General features: G+C 29.7%; 3 long non-coding RNA genes and 1 pseudogene across 3 annotated transcripts; all 4 read right to left on the bottom strand.

Annotated features, from left to right (window-relative positions):
* Positions 1-3,802: 3,802 nt before the first annotated feature.
* On the bottom strand, positions 3,803-4,835 carry LOC148239729 (uncharacterized). The gene is made up of 2 exons (XR_015816540.1): positions 4,278-4,835; positions 3,803-4,123 (listed from the first exon to the last, which is right to left on the bottom strand). It is a non-coding gene; the product is annotated as an uncharacterized LOC148239729 (long non-coding RNA).
* Positions 4,836-7,672: 2,837 nt separating this feature from the next.
* LOC148239728 (uncharacterized) lies at positions 7,673-8,512 on the bottom strand. Its single transcript, XR_015816541.1, has 2 exons — positions 8,192-8,512; positions 7,673-8,023 (listed from the first exon to the last, which is right to left on the bottom strand). It is a non-coding gene; the product is annotated as an uncharacterized LOC148239728 (long non-coding RNA).
* A 3,845-nt stretch (positions 8,513-12,357) lies between these two features.
* On the bottom strand, positions 12,358-13,094 carry LOC148239727 (secreted RxLR effector protein 161 pseudogene; annotated as a pseudogene).
* Positions 13,095-20,739: 7,645 nt separating this feature from the next.
* On the bottom strand, positions 20,740-21,461 carry LOC148239726 (uncharacterized). The gene is made up of 2 exons (XR_015816473.1): positions 21,228-21,461; positions 20,740-21,122 (listed from the first exon to the last, which is right to left on the bottom strand). It is a non-coding gene; the product is annotated as an uncharacterized LOC148239726 (long non-coding RNA).
* Positions 21,462-22,531: the final 1,070 nt, after the last annotated feature.

Genomic DNA, 22,531 nt, shown 5'->3' with positions numbered 1-22,531 from the left:
ATTTCAGATGTGATAGGTCTCGGTCAAAACATTTAACAATTTGAGTTTAAAGTTTTCTGCTTGGGATGGAAAAGAAACCACAATATTTTTGAAGATGAAAGTCGAATATCTTCTCTTATTGATTGTGCAGAATTTATACACATGAAATATAACAAAAATTCATACATTTAAGCAACAACGAGCTTGAAAATAGTAAAAAGGAGACTAAGTCTCTAATAACGGCTAGTTGATCTTGATTTGATTTTCCCTCTTCACGTGTTCCATATTTCCCTCGTTCTCTAATATGCATATCGTGGGTTTTGAATGTCTTCTCTGGGATCTTCGTGGTGCAACAAATAAGGAGAGAATCGAGAATTTGAAGATTAGTGTTAGCAGTGTGCAGGACAACTTGAGCACTACAGAAGCAGGTACGGTCGACAATATTTGGAGACCAATGTCGCCACCATCAGGAAACATGAGGTGGTGGTCCTCATCAATAGCGGCTTCACTCACAACTTCACCAGTGAATGAATATTTGAGCTGTTGTGATTTTCAGTAGTGCCAACCCGACCTTTTTAGATAAAAATTGCAGATGCAGACTGATGAGGCGTTAAGGAAGATTCGAAGATACCTTGGTCCTAGTCCAGGGTATTTCCTTTAGCTTTGCCTTATATGATTTACCACTAATCTGTTTGGATTTGGTATTGGGAATACAATGGTGGGAGAAGTTAAGACCCGTCGCCTGTGATTGGAAGAAGTTGAAAATGGATTTCCGGTGGGACGCCGCCTCCAAAGGCAACGCATCCTTGACGATCCATCCATACAGATCGCTTCTCTCAAGGAGACGATAAGGGAGGTAGGCTGACGACACTCCCTATGTGTTGTTTGTATACTGGCCGGAGCAGAGCTCGGGCTAGCCAGGGTTGATCCTGACATGCAGAAGGTAGTGACAGATTACGGGGACATTTTTCGGGAGCCAGATCAACTGCCACAGCACAGGAGGTTGACCATCGTATCAATATCAAAGAAGGGACCAAATTAGTCAATGTCAAACTCTATAGGTATGCTCACTTTCACAAAGCTAAAATTAAAAAGTAAGTGAATGACATGCTTAATTCAAGGCTAACGTGTTGTTAGTAAGAAAGAGCCCTCAACTCACTCACTGTTAAAGATCGTTTTCTCTATTCTTACAATAGATAATATGTTAAATGAATTACATGAAATAATTTTTTTTACTAAATTAGACTTGACTACCAGTGTAACAGTCCAAATCCTAATGTCGGTGGTTGCAGACATTAGAATAACATTTTCAATTATTATAACAAATAAATATTAAATACGTAGCGAAACTACATTTTAATACACATAAATTGTGACAGAATAATTATTTATTTATAAATAATTAAAGTATCTAAATTAATTAACAAATCCAAAATAGAAACTAATAAGATTTTTTTTACCATCTTTTATTGATCTTGAACTTGTTTCTCATCTCCTCTCACCTGAATGAAGGTGAATTGTGATAAATTTCACGAGCTCACTAAGAAAAAGATTTTATAACAAAAATTTATATGCATATATTCACGTAATATATAAAATTTAATAATACTTATAATCAAGAAAGTGTTAAACAAAACATCTCAATCAAAATACACAACAAAACGTCAACGAAAATTTATCTTAATTTTTCATTATGTTCTACTCTTGTTCCTAAATATTATTTCTGAAATTGTTCTTTCTTTATTATTCACATTCTTTATTCGTAATATTTATTTATTTGAATATCATCGCATATACACTCAAAATATGACATCTAATGTTTCATCGCGTGATACCATTTATAGCGTCATCGATGAGAGGCGAAATAAATCCCTCAATCGCATGAATAGCACACACACAAAATCTCACATTGGCGGCAATAGTTACGTTTGTTAGGTAATCCACGCTCACAAACATCTATCTACATTTGAACTAGGTTTTAAACTCTATCCATGTGTAGGTTCACCATACTCGCTGAACTTCAGCCATACACGCACCTTCCCCTTCTCAATTCAGACTAAACAAGTAGGTTTTTAGGATCTTTACACTCTACACTCTTTCCAAATTTCTCTCGTTTCCAATTGACTTATTTAATACCTAATATATTGAACATGCGTATTAACGTAGATATATATACGTTATATAAATACACACAAATATAAATTAAACACACTAATTATATTCATATTATATTACATATACATTTAAATATTCATACATATTGTACTATACATATACACATTTACATAAATATATAATTTATGTCTCCGTATGAAATACATATAATTTTTACCTACAGTAAAAAAAGCTTTAGAAATCTTTTCTACTTCGATTTACGGTCCTCTCGAAAATTTGAATATTGTTTAAATAATTTTTCTCGTTTATAATAGAAAACACATATTAAATTATGAATAATTTTAGAAATTATATTATGTGAAATGAAGAACGAATTGTACCTTAGGACACGCAGTCCCGATCGCCAATATCACCACGCGCCATCACACACGTGTCACCGAAAATATCAGGTGTTGATGATCGAATCAGCGCGCGTTGTCACATACGGCATATCAACATCATATTTTGTCACCACCCTTCCATTTTTCTTCCTTAATTTTTTTTTTTTTTTTTTTTGTACCCAATTGGGCACTAGTTGTGTATTACAGCTGGATACCATCAAGGGTCCACCCACCCAAATGTTCCAAAAACGGCATTCTACACTTACAATGGCCATTATGAACGCCCCCTCTACATTTCAAGTCATTATGCATTCCATCTTCAAGCCACACTTACATAAGTTTGTTCTAGTACTTTATGATAATATTCTGATCCACGGTCCAAGTTAAACATCGCATCTTGATCATGTTAGATAGGTACTAGAAATTTGGAGGCGACACCAATTCTATGTGAATTTTAAAAAGTGTGTATTCAATCTACAAGAATTAGAGTACCTAAGGTCACATTGTCACTCCTCAAAGAGTTGAGGTGGACCAAAGCAATATAGGCAATAGTCAGCTGAGCCTGACCAACCAATCTCACCAAACTGTGAGAATTATTGGGGTTAGCAAGCTATTATAGGAAGTTTGTTCGAAATTATGACATTCTGTCTCGACCCCTTACAAACTTGTTAAGAAAGAACAATTTAGGTGAATCGAAAAGTAGAAATAGTTTTTGAAATGCTAAGTACGCTCTAATATCAATTGGTATACCAATTGATAGGTTTCGATCAGAACACTTAATAATTTAAGCTTAAAATTTTTTATCAAAAATGTAAAAGAAATTACAATATTTTTGAAAATGAAAGTCGAATGTTTTCTCTTATTGATTTTACAGAATTTATGCACATGAAATTATTAAAAATTCATAAGCTTTAACAACTACGGGCTTAAAAACAGTAAAAAGGAGACTAAGTCTCAAACAACAGCTAGTTGATCTCGATCTGATTTCCCTCTTCTTGTGTTCTATATTTTCCTCATTCTCTAATTTGCCAATCGTGGGTTTTGAAGGGGTCTTCTCCGCGATTTTTGTGGTGCAACAGGATGCGAGAAGGTTTCATTGTTCGCAGAATTCAAGGGTTTATGGAGTTTATTTTACATATCATTTTTTTCTTTAGGGAAAGTTAGAATCTTGTTCTGAGTTACGTGTCCTTACAAACCAGAAGATACCAGTTGCTATTCTACCAAAATATGAGGCCAGATTGAGTTTTTTATTTTGGACCTTATCATTCACATTAAATCAATGTTTATTTTACCCTTGAAATTTCGATGATTGATTTCAGACTTTAACATAAAAAATATTAATATCACAAAGCATAGTTTCTGAATAATAGATGCTTTGCTTTCATTCAAAACCTTACACTTACACACTGCTTAATGGCAATAAAAACTTGCAAGAAGCTTCGGAAATTATTTATCTAAGATATTAAGCATTGACAAAGCCATCTAAGCATCACTTCATTATTTTTTGCACAATATAATACACACATACATAAGTATATAGTTGATGAGCGAGTTGCAGTCTGCAGGCTGCTGTGGTGGTGATAACCCCCAGTATTATCAAGGATGAGTTGGCAACCAATTGCCATTATAGGGAACATCAAAGGCATTATCTAGACAAATATATAATTTTAAAAAAAAAATGAATTAGATGTCATGTTATTTTTTTTTCTCATACATATACATTATACATATATATCATATATTATAGATCGACATTAAAATTGGAAAATTAACATAATAAATAAAACACATCAATTCGTTTACTTGTTTCGTAAAGAAGCGAACGCAGAGAGAGCCTAGCTGCTGCAACATTAAAAACTAAGAGAAGGATGAGAAACAAGAGAAAAATCTCCCAGAAAAACGTAGGATTTTTGAAAGTCATCTTTTTTCTTCGTTCTTTAAATTCGGTATCCTCGACGCCTGCTTCGTTGGCTAGGGCGTAGTATTTATAAACTGTCGACTAAATTTACAATAACTAATACCGTAATACATAAACTAATAAATTTTATCACGATAATTATTGAAATTTTAATTTATAATAGATATTTAAGTCTATAATATTTGTTGCCTTTACTGAGTCTTACAAGGGGAACCCACAAAAAACAAATTCTACTGATCAATAATTTTAAAAATCAAATTGGATCCATCGAAACTAGTTTTTTCTTTTAATTCTATTAGTGTTCTGGACATTTACAATGGCGTGAGTTGACTGCAAGCAGCAAGTCTTCTCTTCTTAACAGTACCTGCTGAGAAGGACTTGGAACCCAATTGTGTCCATGGAAGTACACTCATGATAATGGTAAATAGGATATATATATACATATCTATGTATAAAGAGGTCATCATACCCACAAATCAATGTAAGAAAAATCCCAGATACGTTCAAAGAAAAAATCTAATAAATTTTTTTAAAAAAATCTTTCCACAATTAAAATACATATCTGACAAAGATATCAAGTACTCTATGATAGTCTAATAATTAAATAATATATAAATGTTAGTTAAAACGTGGTCGTTTCTCTTTTCACCAGTTTTTGAGTTGGCTAGATTAATTTAAGTCAATTATTAATTACTTATATAATATTTTTAATTATTTTATCAAATTTTTAGTCTATAAATACTTAAGCATACATTATTTACTTAAAATTTAGAAACTAAATATATATACATTAAGGCAGCATGTATGTTTTTTACCTATCCTTCACATATTTTCATGCACTTCAGTAGTTTATAACATATCCAAGTATAGACTAACTTGAGTGCAAAAGAAATTTTCTTTGTTATAATAAGCGGGGAAGTGGGTGACTACATTCCAAGTAGGTGTGAAACGCTGCGCATGGATGTTCTAGATTCTGGATTAGAAAATATGAAGGAGATTGATACATCCCACAGCATAAATAACTTATTCTCAACTTCGTCAAATATTGAGTTTGAGATATGATTTTCGAATTATAACGTTGTCATTTTATTTTTTTTGAAATCATGTTACCAGAAAAAATTAGTTTTAAGATATCATATTGATTTAAAAAATTCTATCGCCGGATACAAACAAATCTTATGCGATAGATTCAGATATGCTTCCATTTATATTTTTTATTAATTCAGTACGATATTGTATATTTAGTTTTACAGATCTATGGATTTAAAAAGAATTTTTTATTCCAACACATCCATATCATCCTTTAACTTGATTAATTTATATTCAAATGGTGATTGCAGAATTGGAATCACTTCACCTGGATGCTTCCCAATTAAAACTTCAAGACTTAGAACTCCAAAACTATAAACATCACACTTTTTATTCAATGTCATTGTATAAACAGCCTCTACAACAAAACAAGAAAAAAAAAATTAACCATTAAAAGTTTCGAGAATTTGTTATAAAAAATAAATGATGTCTGTTTGATCCATTCTTTAGACTTACTATTGAGAGAGCGTGTTAACGTATGGCATGATTGTTAAAGTTACAACATCAACCAACACATAATCTTTTTTTGATTAAGTTAATTATTTATTTTAATTCAACTTATTAGTTTCTACCGTTAGTGGTAAAAAATATAGTTTAGTTAGTGAAGAAGTTAATGGTAGAAAACAAATGATTATAGTTTGATTAGTAGAGAAGTTAGTAACATAAAATAAGAGAATATGGTTTGCTTAATGGAAAAGTTAGTGGCAGAGAAGGTGGCTCATATGCCTGTATAAGACAACTCATTTACATTAAATGAATTCTTTCATTTATAGTTTCAATTCTCTTTCACTAAATGCATTTCTATTTTTACTCTTAGCAATATATATATTTTGTTGTGACTTTTTTGTCATAATTTTCAACATTTTGTTATCAGAGAAGGACAATTGAGAGAATCATATACTAATTCCGTAGGAGCTTTCTTGACAAGATTGATAATTTTCAAATTGTAGACAGAATCAAAAAGCTCAAGAATCAAAAAGCTCGACAATCAAAACTACAATTCTTGGTCTACATGTATGATATCTTACATTTTAGACAAACATTTATGGGAGGTTAGCAACTAAAGGCGGAGGATGCAAATGGTACGTCGCGGAAACGAAAGAAAAAAAAAAACGAACAAAGCAATGTTCATTTTGAATACTACAATCAAAGACAATATGCTTTCCAAAGCACATTCGAGATGCTAAAACTCTCCAAAGAAGCTTGGGATATATTCGTCAAGTTATTCTCAAAAAATAATAACACAAGACTTCAACTTTTCAAGAACGAGTTACAATTGATATCACAACACAACATAATACTCGCTCAGTACTTTTTCGAGTGAAATCGTTATACTACAAAATTTTAGAATTGAATCCACAATCTCTAATTAAAAAAATTATGATAAAGAGAATAATTATCTATGATTTGATACCCAAATATATCGGCTTTGTCGCCATAGCACAGGAATGACAAAATTAACCATCATTTATTAAGTTTTGAGAATTGTTTGTTGGTCAAAGAAGCTTTGGCTAAGCAAATGGGAGAAGTTTCATTAAAGGATAAAGAGGAAGTGTTATACATCAACAAAAATAGATGAAATTTTAAGCAGTAATCGATGAAATTGCTATATTTGTGGAAGAATGATATATTAATGTGACACATATATAATAATTATAATACAATTTCTTAATAAAAATATACAAAAAAATACATAAAATGAGTCAATTCACAAACTTAATAAAATAAAAAAAGAAACAACCAAAAAAAAAATAAATAATTTTAGAAAATAATTCCATTACATTATTATTCAACTATGTAATGTGGGAAAAAAAATTGAACAAGGATGCTACATTTTGAATCGATAAATTCTAGTCACAAAAAAAAGATAATACTATATATATATATATATATAGTTACTAATTTTTGCCTTTGCCCCTTTTCCATACGTACACTTGTCTCTCCATTACATACATATGTACATGTACGTATACATATGTTGCGTCCAGGAAGAAGAAAAGGAGACAATGGCATTCGGTAGGAAGACCATGAAAGGAAGTGATGAAGAAATCATCAATTAATTTGTAATCACTTACAAATATAATTTGATCATATCGTCCCTCAAAATCCCACATTAAATCAATGTTTTGAAATTTTGATGATTGATTTCAGATTTCGATATATAAAAAATATTGGTATCATAAAGCACAAGTTCTGAATAATAGATGCTCAGCTTTCATTCGAAACCTTGCACTTACACACTGCTTAATGGCTATAACAACCTGCAAGAAGCTTCGGAAATTATTTATCTAAGAAATTAAGCAATGCTAAAACATGATCGGCTAAGCCATGTATGCATCACTTCATTATTTTTTGCACAATCTAATACACACACACATACATACATGTATATGAAAGTTGATCAGCATACACATATGTATATAATTGATGAGCGAGTTGCAGTCTGCAGGTTGCTATGGTGGTGATAACGCCCACTACTATCAAGGATTCGATTTCGAAATCCAATTGCCACCGAAGGTACCATCATCACGAGGAAGTTCATCTAGACAAATATCAAACATATTTTCATTCATTTGAAAAAACAATAATAATTAGATGTCATGTTATCTTGTTTCTCATACATATACATTATACATATATATTATACATTTTAGATCAACATAAAAATTGGAAAATTAACATAACAAATAAAAGACATTAATTCGTTTACTTGTTTCATAAAGAAGCGAACGCAATGAGAGCCTAGCTGCTGCAACATTAAAAACTAAGAGAAGGACGAGAATCAAGAGAAAAATCTCCCAGAAAAATGATGGCTTTTTGAAACTCATTTTTTTTTTCTCTCTAAGTTCTGTTTCCTCTACACCTTATTCTGTGGCTAAGGCATAGTATTTATAAGCTGTCGTTCGAATTTATAATAACTAATTCCGCAATACAAATTAATGAATTTTACTTCAATAGATATCCGAGTTTTAATTCGTAATTGAAATTTAAGTTTATAATATATGTTAGGTTTACTAAAATAAATGCAGTGTTACAGGTGGAGCCCAAGAAAATAAATTCTACTGATCGTTTTTCAAAAGTTATATTGGATTGTAGATGATGTTTGTTGAAGAATTAAAGGGGTCGGGTGCAGATATTATACAAACTTATTCAATTTGGATTGATGGAAACTAATTTTTTAATTCTATTACTGCTCTGGACATTTATAATGGCGTGAGTTGACTGCAAATCAACAAGTCTACTCTTCTTAAGAGTAACTGCTGTGAAGGACTTAGAACCCAATTGTGTCCATGGAGGAAGAACACTCATGATAATGGTAGATAGGATACATGAACTGATCATAAATTACATATAATAGACAAAAGAGTTCATAGCCACAGATCAATGTAAGAAAAAATCTAAGGTACGTACAAACAAAAAATTATTATTTAAATAAATATGCATTTGACAAAGAGATCAAGTACTCTATGCTTGCTTCTTCATATAGTCCAATAACTAAAGAAAGTATAAATGTTAGTTATAATCGTCGTCATTTTTCTTTCTACCAGTTTATGAGTTGGCTGGATTGATACAAGTCAACTAATTACTTATTAAGTTAAATAACCCATTTCTAAATTTTGATTTTTTTTTAACTTGTAAATTTACATACACTTCATAGTTTATAACACATCATGTATAGATTAACTCGAGTGCAGAAGGATTTTCCTTTGTTACAGTAAATAAGGAAGTGGGTGGCTAGATTTCAAGCAGTTGGGAAACGGTGCGCATGGATGGTTTAGAGTCTAGATGAGAACATATGCAGGAGACTGATACATCCCACAACGTATATAACTTGTTTTCAACTTCGTGAGCCATTGAGTTTGAGATTCGATCATCCAACATATCCTTTAACTGGATCAACTTCCGTTTTAATGGTGATTGCAGACTTGAAATCACTTCACCTAGGTCGTTCCTCATTAAAACTTTTAGACCCAGAACTTCTAAACTATAAACATCACACTTTTCATTCACTGCCATTGTGTAAGCAAGCTCTGGACCAAAACAAGAAAAAGAAAATTAACCATTAAAAGTTTCAACGTTTAATTCTGAAAATTGAATTATAAATCTGTTTGATCCATTCTTTTACACTTGCTAACGAGAAACGTGTTGGTGCATGGAATGATTATTAAATTTTGTAATACTAGTTAGTATATAATTTTTATTGACCAAATTTATTATCTATTTTAATTTTATTTATTTATTTTTATTGTTAGTGATAGAGAATATGACTTGATTAGTGAAGAAATTAATGGCGGAGAAGAAAAGAACATGACTTGATTAGTGAAAAAATTAATGGCGGAGAAGAAGGAAACGTGATTTGGTTAGTGAAAAAGTAAGTAACACCGAAAATGACTTGTATGTCTATATAAGACACCTTATTTGCATCAAATGAATTCATTTATTAATAACTTCATTAAGTGCATTTCTTCTTTCCTCTACGCAATATATATATATATTTCGTTATGATTTCTACCTTGTGTTTCTCAACATTTTTGTATCAGAGTAAAATATTTGAGGAAGTATAATATTTGTTTTATTTAGAGTTTTCTATTGACAAGATATATGATCTTCAAATCGTTGGCAAAATTAAAAAAATCAAAACTACACTTCTTGGTTTACATATATGATGTCTGACATGTAAGGCCAAGATTTGTGGGAGGTTGTCAACGGAAACGAAGTTTCGCAATCGAAGGCAGATGATGCGAATGGTACGTTGTTGAAATGGAAGATAGAAGTGATGGATTGTAATATGTGTATAACATACAGTAAAATATAAAAATAATAATTTAATCTGATTTATTTGTGTTTAAAATTTATATTACACGTCAAAATTAAATCTAAAATATATTTAATAGCGAGTTTTTAAATTAAAATTATTTGAAAATTTAAATATTTTATGTATATTCACACCGAAACTAACTTTTGTCGTTTAATTATTTGATTAACGGAATGTACGGATAAATTGAACAATATAAATATTTAATAAAATTTTTTAACGGAGAATTCACATCTTTCTTTCTTTTTGGTGGGCGGCTGATTTTTTAATTCCCATCTCACTCTCTTCAAAACCCCACGCACATATATAGGTTGCATGGCTGGAGGAGTTACTTTTGGACCCTTCCTGTGGACGTCCAAATTTATTTGGACTCATCCACTTTCCTTTTTTTTTTTATTTAACATCTAAATATTTACATATATATCTCATATATACATATATATATATTCACTCTTTTTAATTATTATTATTTAATAAAATAATTTTATAAACTAATTTAATTTTAAATTAAATTTTATAATAATCTCAATTATTATAATAGGCACACATATTATATTATTATACTAATAATATAACAACCAAAATATAAATATTAATTTTTTATTTTAAAAATAAAAAAATTCAATTTGTCTACAATATTAATTATATTCTCGGTGCTAATAAAAAATATAATAATATTCTATTTAAACAAAAAAATTTATTTATTTAATTAAATTAAATTCTCTAATTTAATTTTTAAATAATTAAAATAATTAATCTATTCAGTAAAAATCAGAATACTCGTTAGTGTACGACCTCATATGTTTAACACTAAACCAGTAGTAAATTTGTGAAACTAATTTACTAATTAAGGTTGGCATCTACCGATACTCCTCAACAACCAGATAGTGTGAAATATACAATTACTCTAAAAAACATGCTAAAGAAATATGTAATACTTTCTTTTGTCATTATGACTCCGGATTAACCCTAGGATATGGTTTAACCGTCAAATCTCAATAGATAACCAACTATATTTCATGTCAATCATAATTGACTAATGAATGACATAAGAAACTTTTTTCTTCTTTTAACACTAAATCGGTAGCAAATTGGTCAAACTAATTTACTAATTAAGGTTGGCATCTACCAACACTCCTCAACAATCGAATAGTATGAAATGTACAATTACTCTCAAGAACTTGCTAAAGAAATATATAATCTTTCCTTCTGTCATTATTACTCCGGATTAACCCTAGGATATGGTTTAACCGTCAAATCCTAATAGATAACAAACTATGTTTCATATCAATCATAATTGACTAATGAATGACATAAGAAACTCTTTTCTTCTTTCATTCAACAGTCATGGCCAAGATCTTAATTTAATCATTATAATAAATGATAACATAGAGTTTAAACTTATTACCCAAGTTGACAGATTCCGTCTTAACCAATCATTAATTATACAAGTATTTAATTACACTCAATATCTTTTTAACTACAAGTCCATGACCATATGTGTCTAGAATCAAAGTATAATAAATGACTTATCAATTACCATAATGATCTCAGGTCTAAGGAAATTCTTACATCTTATCAAAATAAGAAAATACTCTATTGACAGTTTAAAGTAATATTAACAATTAGAAATTCTCAATTAGGTCGGTTTAATGACCATATCTCCATATGCATCATCTATATATGTGATTTAATTAAATAGATCAACTCATCTTTATCTTATAGAGACTATCACATATATATTAGTCTTACCGGATCATTAATGTCTCATTTTGATGATCCAACGACTAAGAATATTTTAAATTAAATTATAAAAGGTTTTACTCTCATTATCAAGATCCCTATCTTGAAGTAGAACCTACAAATTTAATTAAGGACTTTATCATATAAATTAAACGATATGATAATAAAATATTATTGTCATATACTAAAATAAATTGTCAAATAATAATGTATTCAATATATTACATGAATAATTGGATCGTCGGTATAACACTTATATCCCAAACAATCTCCCACTTGCACTAGATCCAATTTATCATGTACTTCATTTCTAACTTCTACTTATGTTTGTCAAACTCCATTGCACCAAGAGCCTTAGTGAACGGGTCAGCTGCATTATCTTTTCCATCAACCTTTTGAATTTTAACATCCTTATGTTCAATGATTTCTCTAATCAAGTGGTACCTAAGGAAAATATGTTTGGACTTTTGATGCGATCTCGGCTCTTTTGCTTGAGCAATCACTTCAGTATTGTCACACAATAATGGAACTTGACCTTCTATTGAAGGACCATACCAAGTTCAGTTAAGAACTTCTTCATCTAAACAGCTTCACTTGCCGCTATATATTCTGCTTCGGTCACTGAATCAGCTATTGTAACTTGTTTGGAACTTTTCCAATTCACTGTACCACTATTTAAGGTGAACACATAACCAGATATTGATTTGCTATCATCTTTATCTGAAGCAAAACTTGCATCAGTATAACCTTTCAATTTTAACTTAGATTCTCTACAAATGAGGAATTGGTCTTTAATTCTTCTCAAGTACTTAAGAATGGTCTTTACCACTGTCCAATGTTCCTCACTAGGATTTGCCTTATATCAGCTAGTCACTCCTAATGCATAAGCCACATCAGGACGTGTACATGTCATGGTATCTATGATAGCTACTACTGCATTAGTATACGGGACTCTACTTATTCTTTCTCTCTCTTCAGAGGTTTTAGGGCAATTCTCTCTACTTAGAGTGATTCCAGTGTCTATCGGTAGATAACCCCTTTTAGAAATTTTCATATTAAACTTCTTTAGAATGGTGTCAATGTACATAGACTAGAAAAGTTCAAGCAACTTCTTAGATCTATCTCTATAGATCTTTATTCCCAATATAAAAATTATTTCTCCCAAGTCTTTCATGGAGAACTGTTCAGATAGCCAAATCTTTATATTTTGTAATGCTGGTATGTCATTCCCAATGAGTAATATATCATCTACATACAACACTAAAAAAATGATCGTACTCCCACTAGCCTTTTTGTACACACAAGGTTCCTTTTTGCATATAACAAAATTGAACTTTTTAATTGTTTTGTTAAAATGAATATTTCAACTCCGAGATACTTGATTTAATCCATAAATAGATCTTTGTAACTTACAGATTTTATCATAATCAGATGGGGATATGAAACATTCAGATTGTGTCATATACACATCCTCTTCCAACTCACCATTTAGGAAAGCTGTTTTCACATCCATTTGTCATATCTCATAATCATAGTATGCAGTTACAACAAAGGGAATCCGAATTGATTTGAGTATTGCTACGGAAAAAAATATTTTGTCATAATCGATTCCCTCCTTTTGACGATACCCCTTAGCAACAAGACATGCTTTATAGGTCTCCACTTTTCCATCTGCTCCAATCTTTTTCTTAAAAACTCATGTACAACCAATAGGCTTTATATCATTTGAAGTTTCAACCAAAGTCCAAACTTTGTTGACCTTCATGGATTATATTTCAGATTCTATGGTCTTTATCCATTTCTCAAAATCAGAACCTTGCATAACCTCTTCATAGGTCTTGGGGTCATCATCATCATGATTAACCTCATTTATTACATCATCTTGCACTAAAAGATTTAACATGTCTGGTGCACGACGTTATCTACCAGACCTTCTAAGAGGTTCGTGTACAACTTACTCACTTTGTACTAGATTAGGTTGCTGTTTAATTTGATTTTGAACAAGTTCATTAACTAGTCCTTGAACAACACTTGTTCATTGAACCTCACAATTGAAGATGACAATTTCCTTGTCATCTTTAAAATATCTAGTAAAGGTTGCTCAACTTGTTTCTCATGATCCTCTTCTTGTATTGATTCATTAATTTCTTAAACTTTATCAAGTTCAATTTTTTCACCATAATTTCCTTCAAAAAGAAATTCTTTTTACAAAAAAGTTGTTCCCTTAGCCACAAACACTTTATGATCAGATGAGTGATAGAAATAATATCTCATTATTTCTTTATAATACCCAATGAATCTGCACTTATTAGATCTTGAGTCAAGTTTATTAGTTTGTAATCTCTTAACATAAGCTGGACAACCCCAAACTTTAACATGCTTAAGGCCTGGTTTACATTACGTCCTTTCCATATCTCATATAATGTTGTAGAGACTGACTTAATAGGTACTTTATTTGACGAATATGCTGCAGTTTCTAAAGCATATCCTCATAAATTAATTGGAAGATCTATAAACCCCATCATTGATCTTACCATATCTAATAAGGTTCAATTTCTTCTTTCGGACACACCAATGTGTTGTGGTGTTTCAGGAGGGATCAATTGTGGGATAATCTCATTCTCTTTGAAATATCTAGTAAAATTATCACTAAGATATTCTCCTCCTCTATCAAACCTTAGCACTTTAATACATTTGCCAGTTTATTTCTCAACTTCACTATGAAATCTTTTAAATATTTTAAAAGACTCAGATTTATATTTCATAAGATACACAAATTCATATCTTGACATATCATCAGTGAAGGTAATAAAGTAAGAATATCCTCATCTGACTTGAGTTTTTATAGGGCCACAAACATCAGTATGAATTAGTTCCAATAATTCAAAAGCTCTTTCTCCACTTTCAACAAATAGAGATTTGGTCAATTTTCCTATGAGACAAGATTCACAAGTTGCATATGATTCATAATCATATTTATTAAGGTAACCTTCCTTGTACAACTTGCTTATTTTTTTCTCTCCAATATGACCAAGTCTACAATGTCAAAGATATGTATAATTTACTTGATTATCTCTTTTTCTCTTAAGACTAGAAATATGTAAAACTGAGTTTTCATTCATATTAGGTAAAACATAAATACTATGTTAGAGATAACCATTTGCATATAAATCATCACCATAATAAATAGAACAAACTCCATTATTCAAAATAATACAAAAACCATGTTGGTCTAAAAAAGATATTGAAATTATGTTCGAAATAAATTTAAGAACGTAATAACAATCCTCCAACAAAAGTATCTTGCCCGTAAGCATCCTAAGAGAAATTGATCTTCCAGCTAGAGCTGCAACTTTTGCATTATTCCCAACTTGAAGATTAACTTCTCATTTCTTCAATCTTCTATTAATCTGTAGTCTCTGCAACATATTACAAATGTTAAAATGATTACTAGTATCTAATACCCATATAGACGGATTAATAGAAATTAAAAAAATCATGAAAACACTTTTCATTAAGGTCTTACCTTATTTCTTATCTTTCAGAGATGCAAGATACTACTTGCAGTTTCTTTTCCAATGCCCTTTCTTCTTGCAGAAGAAACATTCAACATCAGATTGGTCAGCTTTTGTCTTACCTTTGGGTTTGGTAACACCACCCTTAAGTGCAGCGGACTTCTTGGGTTTCTTCTTATCCTTACCCTTCCCTTTAGAAGAGTTGCCAACCAACATGACAGTTCCTTTCTTCTTCTCAGATGCAATTTGATTTTCATAATCAATCAACATATTGAGCATCTCATGAAGATCACAATTCATTTTATTCATGTTAAAATTAATAATAAATTGTGAAAAAGACTGAGGAAGTGACTGCAAGATTAAATTTTGAGAAAGTTCTTTACCTAGTGTGCACCCTAATTTTTGAAATTCTTCAATAAAACCAATCATGTTCAAAACAGGGAGCCCAACTAGAAAGTTAGTAGTCAACTTGGATTCAAACAAAGACTTAGATAACTGGTATCTAGTTGTCCTGCTTTGTGCACCATACATCTTCTCAAGATGATCGATGATTGCGCGGGGATCCATATCCTCATGTTTCCTCTGGAGTTCAGAACTCATAGAAGCAAGAATAATGCATTTGGCAGTAAGACAATCTGTCAAGTATTTCTGAAAATTCTTGATTGCCTCAGCATCATCCTCAGATGGGGTCTCTCTGTCAGGCTTATCGATCATGTCAATAAGTTTTTTATACATGAGAACAATTCTCAGATTTCAGTACCAGTCATCAAAATTTGGTCCAACCAATTTGTTGGCATCAAGTATGTCACGCAGTGATATAATAGACATATTGAAAAATGTGGAATTTAAGAAAAGAAAATGTAATAATATAATAATACATTTACATATATCATAAAGAAATGGACTTTTATCTAAATGATATTTCCACTAAATAAATCAAATAATTTTAAGAAATCTATATTTCAGTTTAGTGGAATAAAGGAATCTTCTAACAATATGAATGAGTTCATTGGTAGTTAAGTCGATTCTCACATATATTTTAAAAGTAAGTACTGTTACCAATTGTATCCCTATACAACTTCCATAAATTGCTCTATACCAAATAGTCTTCTGGTTGTCAGATCGTTCCTATTAGTATAGTTGAGTTCAAACATCGTAATGACAAACAATTAATAAAATTTCATATTTTTCGAGTAGTTCAGGCAATATAAAATTAAAATAATTATTTTCATATATGCATCTTAAAATAACTTTATTTTATTCTCGAACTACAAATCTTCTGGTTGTCAAGTCGTTCTTTGTAAACAAAAATAAATAAATTTATTTGTTTTGATGGTAAACAATATAATAAAATTACTCAATTTTTATTATCATGAACTCAATTTTAAATTAGATAATATAATTATTAAAATAATTATAAAAATATAATGATCAAATTACTAATATAAAATTAATCTTGTTTAAATTATTCACATACATTTAGTCTTAATAAATTTATATCATATATAATACTTAATTTAAAATTACACAAAGGACAAATATACATGTAATAATTAAAAACTAAATATGATATATATTTACGATTAAACATTTCAAAAATTATTATAAATATATAGACAAAATATTCAAAAGAAATAATTTTTCTAACTCGCACATTACATACACATATACATATCTATATATATATATATATATATCATATATATATAAATATATATATATTGGTGCAGTGGGTACAGCCCCTGCCCAATTTTTTCTTCATTATACATATATATATTTGGTGCGGGAGAACAGCAACTGGCAGAACAAAAAATTATGTATATACATATATATATACATATATATATATATATATATATTGAAGTTACTGTAATTTTCCAACAGCTATATTAATTTTTCAATAGTTAAATTTAAGATCTAATATCAAAAATTAAAATTTAAAAATATAATTTAAATACATAAATTCATAGCTCTTATACAACTAATTGATTATAATATATACATAACACGTAATAGAATATAAAAATAATCATATAATTTAATTTATTTATGTTTAAAAATTATATTACAGATAAAGATCAAATTTAAAACATACGTGAAAACGAATTCTCAAATTAAAATTGTTCAAAAATATAAATACTATATGCTTATTCACACCAAAATTAATATTTACCGTTTTTTTTTTAATTAAAGAAACTTATGCACAAATTAAACAATATAAATTTAAATATGTTAAAAAAATTTAACAAAACGTATGCACAAAAAATTCACATCTTTCTTTTGGTGTGTGTGGCTAATTTTCTAATTCTCATCTCACACTTTTCAAAACCCCACACACATATTATATATTATATATATATATATATATTTATCCCTTTTAATTATTATTATTTAATAAAATAATTTTATAAACTAATTTAATTTTAAATTAAATTTTATAATAATTTTAATTATTAAAATAGCTACACATATTATATTATTACATTAATAATATAACAATTAAAATATAAATATTAATTTTTTATTTTAAAAATAAAAAAATTCAATTTGTTTATAATATTAATTATATTTTTATTGCTAGTAAAAAAATATAATAATATTCTATTTAGACCAAAAATTTTATTTATTTAAATTAATTAAATTTTTAATTTAATTTTAAATAATTAAAATAATTAATTTATTCAGTAAAAATTAGAATATTCATTAGTGTGCGATCTTATAAATTTAACACTAAACCCGTAGCAAATTGGTCAAACTAATTTACTAATTAAGATTACCATCTACCAACACTTCTCAACAACCGAATAGTATGAAATGTACAATTACTTTTAAGAACTTGTTAAAAAAATATGTAATATTTCCTTATGTCATTATTGCTCCAAATTAACTCTAAGATATGGTTTAACCGTCAAATCCCAATAGGTAACCAATTATGTTTCATGTCAATTATAATTGACTAATAAATTACATAAAAAAACTCTTTTCTTCTTTCATTCAATAGTCATGATCAATATCTTAATTTAATCATTGTAATAAATAATAACATAAAGTTTAAACTTATTACCCAAGTTGACAGATTACGTATTTATCAATCATTAATTCTACAAGCATTTAATCATACTCAATATCTTTTCAATTACAGTTCTATTATCATAGGTATTCAGAATCAAAGTATAATAAATGACTTATCAATTATCATGATGATCTCATATCTAAGGAAATTCTTACATCTTATCAAAATAAGATGATACTATATTAACAGTTTAAGGTAATATTAACTATTAGAAATTCTTAATTGGGTCAGTTTAATGATCATATCTTCATATACATCATCTATATATGATATTTAATTAATGAGATCAATTCATCTTTATCTTATAGAGACTATTACATATATATTAGTCTTACCGGATCATTAATGTCCTATTTTGATGATCCAACAACTAAGAATATTTTAAATTAAATTATAAAAGGTTTTACTCTCATTATCAAAATCCTCATCTTGATGTAAAACCTACAAATTTAGTTAAGAACTTTATCATATATGATAATAAAATATTATTATCATATACTAAAATAAATTATCAAATAATAATTTATTCAATATATTATACGAATAATTGAATCGTGTGCATAGCACTTATATTTTCAATAAAAAGTGTATAAAACAATATTCGTTTTGAAGGCCACAATCCCTCGCTCCAGGATGCCAAAACCCCAAAAGAAGTTTGAGATATGTTCACCAAGTTAGTCTCAAAGAAGAATGACACAAGTCTTCAACTTCTCCGAAACAAGTTACTATTGATAGCACAACGTAAAAAGACAGTTGCTTGGTACTTCTATAAGAGAATAATTATCCATGATTTGATATACAAATATAGGGACTTTGTGGCTGCAGTATGGGGACGGCAAAATCAACCATTTATTGTTGAGTTCGAGAATTCACTGGCTGGTCAAAGAGCCTTGACTAAGCAAATAGTAGGAGTTTTACTAAAGAGTGAAGAGGAAGAGTTCTACACCAACAAAAGCAGGTGTAATTCTAAGCAGCATGTCTCAATGGATCTAAAAGAAATGAGTGCAAGGCAAAACTTCATCAAAGCGAAGGGAATGCTCGTGCAGGGAGAGTTTCATAGCATCATGGCAAAGCTAAAAAATTTGAAGGGAAGTTCTATAATTGTGGGAAGAAGGGTCACAAGGCGAAAAGTTTGTCAGTAGAAGAAAAAGTTCATAGAGAGTAACCCTGCTACTTCCAGAAGTGAAGAGGAATGAGATGCTGAGGCATTCTTTGCTGCAGAAGAGGAGGAGCTAGCTCTTACAGCAGCAAGGAAAAGTTGCAGAATTTGTGAGAGTACAAGGGAAGCCGTGTGATATAACTCAAAGTTACCAATAGCTTACATCAGTAATCCGATACTCTCTCCCCAATATAGTGCTACATACGTGTCACTTCAAAATTTCTACCATGTTCCAGGTACAAAGAAAAATCTTCTCTCAGTAGCACAATTAACTTCTTCAATTTATTTTGTTTTGTTAGGTTCGTTAGATATGAAGGTATATCGCAACCTTGAGATTATAAAAAAGCCGGTAATGAAAGACAGAGACTATAGTCAGTCTGTGTGAAGTCTGCAGAAACCGCATATGTTGACAAGACGAGGAAGAATGATACGACAAATTTATAGCACATGCGATTAAGTCACGTTAGCTAGTTCAAGCTAAATGTGATTATGAAAATTGAAAATGCTGAATGGACTTTTTCTCCAACTTGAAGTAAGAACAGACACAACCTGATCACATATATATACATAGACGATATATAAATAAACAAGCCAATGTTAATTTAATGTAAAAACTATCATATAGAGATAAGAAGAGGCATAATCCAACATTCCAAGATTCTGTGTTAATGCCTCCTTGGAACAGTTGAGATACTACCGATCTTTAAAAATGGCGGCGTTCTACCAAACCAGGAGATACCAGTTGCCATTCTACCAAAATATTGAGGCCAGATTGAGTTTTTGATTTTGAACCTTATCTTTTAATTTGTAATTGCTTATAAATATAAGTTGACCGTATTGCCCCTTTACATTCCACATTAGATCAATGCTTATTTACCCTCGAATTTTTGATGATTGATTTCAGACTTCAATGTTTTGATTCCAAACAAAATATTAATATCATAAAGCACAGTTTCTGAATAATAGATGCTCAGCATTCATTCAAAACCATACACTTACACACTGCTTAATGGCAATAACAACCTGCAAGAAGCTTCGAAAATTATTTATCTAAGAAATTAAGCAATGATAAAACCTGACCGGCTAAGCCATGTATGCATCACTTCATCATTGTCCGTACAACATATTAGACACATAAATACATACATACATACATTATATATATATATATGTATGTAGTTGATCAGCGTATATAAAAATATATATATATATATATATAGTTGATGAGCGAGTTGCAGTCTGCAGGTCGGCGTGGTGATAATAACGCCCAGTACAATCAAGGATGATCTGGAAACCAGTTGCCATCAAAGGGAAGATCAACAGGACGATATTCTTCTAGACAAATATCAAACATATTTTTATTCATTTGGAAAAAAAAAAAAAAACAAGAAGTCAACCAGGAGAATTAACATAATAAATAAAAGACATTAATTCTTTTACCTGTTTCAGAAAGAAGTGAACGCAGTGAAAACCTAGCTTCTGCAACATTAAAAATTAAGAGAACGATGAGAATCAACAGAAAAATCTCCCAGAAAAATGCCTTCTTTTTTAAACTCATTTTTTTTTCTCCTTCTGTATTCTGTACGCATAATTCTTTGGCTATGGTGTAGTATTTATAAGGATCGACTAAATTTACAAAAGCTAATACCCTATTACATAATCAACAGAGTTTGAATCAAACACTTATTCAAAGTTTAGTTTGTAGTAAACATTTTATAATATATATTACAGTCTTACAGGCGGGACCTAGAAGGAAAAACAATTAAACTAACCTATAACGAAAAATGAATTCTATTGATCATCTTTTTCAAAGTCAAACTAGAAAGTAGATGATGTTTGTCGAGGAATTAGTTGGGTTGAAATACTATTCGATTTAGATTCACCTAATCTAATTTTTTAATTCCATTACTGTTTCTGGGTATTTACAATGGAGTGAGTTGACTGCAATTCAGCAAGTCTTCTGTTAAGAGTAATTGCTAAAAAGGACTGGACCCAGCTGTGTCCATGGACCAATTATATGGACTAATTATAGATTACAGTTAATAGAAAAAGAAAAGGTCATAGCCACAGATCAATGTAAGAAAAATACAAGTATATACAAAGAAAAATATATATATATTCCCACAATAAATATATATTTGACAGAGAGGTGAAGTATTCTATGATTGATTCTTCATTATAGTCTAATAACCAAATAAAGTATAAATATTAGTTATAAACACTGTCGTTTTTGTTTTCACCAGCTTATGAGTTTGTTAGATTGATTTAGGGAAGCACTAGAATGAATATTCGATGAGTGAAAGTTAATTAAAAATTCAGTCAAAAGAAATATAATGAAATTTGTCTCAAAATGCTCAAAAACAATTAAATAAAGACATCAAAATTTTTAACGTGAAAAACTCATTCAATATAAAGAATAAAAACTACGATTTAAATAAAAAAGAGTTCTACTATAAACACTAGTATTTACAACAACAATAAACAACCATTATAATTTTCAAATAAATACTCAACAACAAATCAACCGAACAACAATAAATAAACAAGAGAATTGAAAAATATCACCAAAGCAGCTACGGTTCATGCGAAACGGATGCCTTCTAATTGTTCAAATCCAATCTCCACTGTTCAGATTAAAGAAAAACTTATCTCGAACATACTCACTAAATTTCAGTCTCATCAGACCACAAATGACTGTCCAATCGTAAGAAAAAATCAAACTGATCGGTGGAAAGAAAAAAAAC

The sequence above is a fragment of the Carica papaya genome, chromosome 9 (genome assembly GCF_054855325.1).
Source record: "Carica papaya isolate Zhongbai chromosome 9, ASM5485532v1, whole genome shotgun sequence".
In the NCBI taxonomy this organism is placed as follows: Eukaryota; Viridiplantae; Streptophyta; class Magnoliopsida; order Brassicales; family Caricaceae; genus Carica; species Carica papaya.
Note: the sequence above shows the minus strand (reverse complement) of the source record. Positions and strands in the feature narration are given on the sequence as shown.